This window comes from Tupaia chinensis, unplaced genomic scaffold (assembly GCF_000334495.1).
Source record: "Tupaia chinensis unplaced genomic scaffold, TupChi_1.0 Scaffold000067_1, whole genome shotgun sequence".
Taxonomy (NCBI): Eukaryota; Metazoa; Chordata; class Mammalia; order Scandentia; family Tupaiidae; genus Tupaia; species Tupaia belangeri.
The window spans coordinates 199385-204683 of NW_006159526.1; the positions used below are offsets into that span (position 1 = coordinate 199385).

Below are 5299 nucleotides of genomic sequence, written 5' to 3' on the forward strand. Positions count from 1 at the left end.
CTTCTGCTCTCATCCTCTCATAGCTTCACTCTGAGTTTCTGTGGAGTATAAAAGTTTTAGATACCTGGCCCTTTCATGTGTGTCATATGTGCTGGACTCCCATGTACATATGTGAATTTTAAAATAAATTTAAATGCTTTTTTTCCTGTTAGATGGTGTCAGTTTTATTGTGATCACTAAAAAAAAACCCATCTTCTCTCCCACCCCCTCACCAAAAGAAATATTTCTGAAGAACTGTTGGTTAAAAGCCATCTCAGCTACACCCACCCTTTTTGGCACAGTCAATAACATACTGGACTGCAGTGCTGGAAGCCACATGGTGTGACAGGTTCAGATTTCCCTCCATGTCATCTGAAACATACAGGAGTGGGTGCAGCCCACCAGGATCTTGGTGCTGGGAGAAGGGGAGCACTGTGTGACAAGATGCTATCGAGGTTCCTTCTCTTTGTCTCTCTCTCTCTCTTTCTCTCGCATGCACAAATAAGTGTTTGCTGTCATGAATTTTTTTAAAAGTTTAAGTCAGCATAATTAAAAGGTGATATTCAGACCGTATATTTTTAAGGCTATTACCTATTCATTCTAGAATCTTCTCAGTGCACTGTTCAGTATATGCCATGTTCACTCGCTCTGCTTCCTGTCTCACTGCCATGATTTTACCAAGGATCATATAGTCTTCTTTGAGGAAATGTAAACTCTCCCCAAATTGACTCCTCTAAGATTTGATCTTTCCAATAGGTTTTGTTCCTCCTACTTCCTAGTCAATGTTGATTTTTCCATCCAGTTCTTGTTAACCCTCTTTCTTGTTCATTTGGTAATCCATGGAAAATAAAATGACTACAGGAAGCACTAGCATTCTAGTGACTGTGTAACCAGAGACCCTGAGGCCCCTTGAGGAACACAGGAAAGGCACCCTTAACTCTTTTTTTGAGACTAGCAGTCTTCTTAAATTTTTATTACTACTTTTTAAAAATATGTGTTTAATGTATAACTCTACATCTTTACAGCCTACAAAACTGACTTTCCCAGCATGAATACAGTGCATATCAATCAAATCAAAGATACTATATTACATCAACAGAAAACTTCCCATTTTTGTGTCTAATAAATACTTCTCTTTCTTTTCTGCCTATATGCTTTCTCCCATCCCCCACTACCCACCCCCTCCTCTACTGTCTCTAGCTTCCATAGTTGCCCTCCCTGCCACCATATCCTCCTATCTTTCCATTTCTGCTGAACAACACAGAACTTGGTGTATATTGAGGGGGGACATACAATGCTTGTCTTTCATAGTCTGGTTTGCTTTGCTTAACATTAAATCTTCTGTATTCATCCACTTTGTATCAAACATCAGGATCTCATTGTTTTTTTATGGCTGACTAGTATCCCATATGTATTATACATATTTGTCAATCCATTCATCTGTTCTTAGGCATTTGGGTTGATTCCATGTCTTGGCAGTTGTGAATAATGCTGCAATAAACATGGATGCACAAGTGCTTTTCCCACTGAGTGTTTTCCTGTCCTTTGAGTACATTCCCAGCTTTATCCTCTATGTTTTGTTTGTTGGTTTCTTTTATAGACTTCCATGTATCATGGACGTTTTACTGTCTGGTCTTCGGTTTTGTGTTAACCTCTCTGATCTCTTTGGCTTTGGAGGTACCAAGGGTTTATTTATCCTTTGAGAGGACACTAAACCTTTGGATGTGTAGTAAGTAATGAGTCACTGGCAAGAAACAAAATTGTAAGGTAATAGACAGTGGTTATAATGAATGGAATGAATGGTTGTTACCAAGGAAAGAAAACTCTAATTCTCTTTTCTTTTTTCTTTTTTTAAGTTTGTTTTGCCATAGGGCACATGAATTTGCTGCAGAGACAGAGAGACAGAGAGACATACAAAGAGGAAAGTGAGAAATCATTCTCCATGGCAGTGGCCATGCTGCAATCTCTTCTCCTCCATTCTCCTCTTTGGATTTTGGTCATGCATGTTACACATGCCTGGCATGAATTTCAAGCCACTAGGTCTGGGATTTGAACCACAGGTAGTCATGTGGGGGTCCATCAACTTAATCACTATGCCACCTGTTTGCTCCCAAACTTTCTTTTTTTAAAAAAAAAATTCATTTATTTATGTTTATTTATTATTATTATTCATACATTAAATCACTATATGTAATTTAGATTGTGAAGAGACTTCACCCAGCATGATATACACCTCAGTCCACCCCAGTTGAATATGGAAGATTTGTTGCTGAGTGAAACAAGTCAGGCTATGAAAGAGAGACATTGCATGTCTCCACTTAACATATACTGAATGTCTACACTCTATAGTAGAGACTGAAAGACTGGAAAACATGCAAGCCATAAAAATTGTAATGGGCACTAGAGACAAAGTGGAAAGAGAGTGTGAGAAGGGAAGAGTGTAAGAAAGTTGGGGGGAAATGGAGAGATAAGACACTTGTGGAACATAGATAAGGTTTATTATCTGTTGATGAGGTTGTGTGTGGTGGTGTAAACTGCCTCCCAACTTTCTATTTCTTGCATTTCTTTTTCTTTTTTTTTCTTCTATCTTTTCTTCCTTTTTAAACATTGAACCTATTTATTTTCTTCTCACTTTTGTGGGAAAGCCTCAAATCCATGACTAGATCAGACAGACACTGACAGTAAGGGGCAATTTGATACAAAAACTAATTGACAAAGAAAGATTTTTGGAGACAAAGCAACTCCTGAATTCTGTCCTAAGCTTGTCTTCATACTTTCTTATATAATATTATAGTAATTCCCCATAATTCTATATAGACTTCTGCCCAAATTAGTTTTTTGAGAGTTTTTTTTTTTTCACTATAGGGCACATGTGCTCACTGGAAAGAGAGAGAGAGAGAGACAAAAAGCAAGAAATCACCCCCCAGAGGGACGGTCCTTCTCTTCCATTCTCCTCTTGGGATCTTGGGCATGCCTGGCATAAGTTTAAGCCACTGGATCTGGGACTCGAACTGTGGTCTACTACATGGGAGTCCAATGACATAGCCATTATGCCAAATACTGGTACCCCAAAATTAATTTTCAAATTTGACATAATTGCAATCAAATTAGTGGTGACATTTTTAACAGAAATACAAAAAAGAATAATAAAATTTGTCTGGAATCATAAAAGGCCCCCTATTGCCAAGAAAAAACTGTGCAAAAGCCCTACCTGAACTCAAATATATTACAAATCTCAGGAACTCAAAACAGCATAGTACTGGCACAAAAACAAACATGTAGGCCAATGGAAAATATTGCAGAATCCAGAAATGAGCCCTAAAACATGCAGCCAACTGATTTTTGACAAAGGACACAAGACATTTCAATGAAGAAAAGAAAGCCTTTAAAGCAATTTGGGCTGGAATATCAGGATATTCACTTGCAGGAAAATATAACTGGACCCTTATCTCCCACTATTAACAAAAAATCAACTCAAAATGGATCAAAGCTCTAAATGTAAAGCCCACAATGTAGTTTCTACAAAACTGCTTGTAGAAAACACAAGAGAAACGCCTGAAGACATTGAAGTAGGCAAAGATTTTCTTTCTTTCTTTTTTTTTTTTTCAATTTATGTTTTTGCTATATGATGTGGATGCTTACTGGAGAGTGACAGAGAGAGAGAGAAAAGGAAAGTGAGAAATCATCCCCACTCCACCCCCCCAACACACACACACACACAGATGAGATGGCTATGCCACAACCCCTTCCCTTTCAATCTCCTCCTTGGATTTTGGGCATACACACACATGCACCTCACCTGTTTTCCAAGCTACCAGATCTGAGCCTTGAACTGCAAAGTCAGCCATTTGGGATCCACCACCTTAACCACTATGCCACTGACTGATCCTAGGCAAAGATTTCTTAAATAAGATCCATAAAGCACAAGCAAGAATTCCAAAATAGACAAGCATAATTACATCAAGTTAAAAAGGTTTTGCACCACAAGAAGAAAACTAAAACAATAATTAACAAGACAATCTTCAGAATGAGAAAAAATATCTCCAAGCTATACTTCAGATAAGATATTGATGACCAGAATATATATATGGAACTCAAGCAGCTCACCAGTTAAAAAAAAAATACTCTAGTTTAAAAATGGGTAGGTTTACTAGAAGGAGCACATAGGAAAAAAGTAATGGGCCACCAATTCCTTACGCATGTCTACAGAACTAGACAGCTCCTGTTTGTTGTTGATATTTTTGGATTTCAGCTTTCTTCACAAACTCAATATAAAACTGCATTTGATACTATCATACTGATAACAAAAATCTGGAATTGGACAAAGAGGAACTTGAGGCGAAACCTGCACTCCTGGCAGTTAATGCAATGGACTTGCCGTGTGCCCAGGAGAAATTCCATCAACTGATGAAACAACTCCAGAATCCTAAAGATTTTCTGCATTTATTTGAACAAAACATGATTCCAGAGAGGACTATAGGGTTCCAACATATCATCCCCATCTCTGCGACAGCCGGAGAAGGACTAGATGAACTATAGAACTGTGTCTAAGAGAATCACTGGATGAACCCGCCAACCAAGAAAATGATGCATAAGAAAGAGTTGCTTAATTTACAGATTTCCAATATAATATCTTATAGTAAGCCTGCATGGAAGCATGCTGTTACTAGTTCCAAAGTGGATACAATTTGAACTTATTAAAAATCATACTCATAGGGGACCAGCAGATGGCATAATGGTTATATCACTGAACTTCCATATAGTTGACAACAGTTTGAGTCCCAGACACAGCATAATACTCACGCCAGGTGTGTGTGCATGCGTACCCAAAATCCCAAGAGGAGAAAGAAGGAGGAGGGATTACAGTGTGGCAATCTCCTGGGGGAGGTGGGTGATTTCTCACTTTTTGTCTGTCTCCAAAAATCTTGAAGTTACAGAAGCAGAGAGTAGAATAGAGGTTGGGAACTGGGAGCAGAGTGGTTTAGGAGATGTTAGTCAAAGAATAAGAATTTGTGTTAAATAAGAGGAATAAGGTTCTTATATCTATTGTACAACATAGTGACTATAGGTAATAATGAAGTATTATATTTTGAAAATTGATAGAAGAGTAGATTTTGCTTGTTCTCACCACAAATATGTATATATATATACACACACGTATAAGAGAATGCATGTAGGGAACCAGCAATTAGCGTAATGGCTATGTTGCTGGATTCCCACGTAGTTGACTGCGGTTCATGTCCCGGACCTGGTGGCTTAAAACTCACGCCAGGCGCGTGTGCATGCATGCCCAAGATCCCGAGAGGAGAATGGAGGAGAA

The 5299-nt window shown here is 38.4% G+C and overlaps 1 pseudogene; it reads left to right on the forward strand.

Annotated features, from left to right (window-relative positions):
- Window positions 1-1592: 1592 nt before the first annotated feature.
- Window positions 1593-4814, forward strand: LOC102471608 (GTP-binding protein 10-like; annotated as a pseudogene).
- Window positions 4815-5299: the final 485 nt, after the last annotated feature.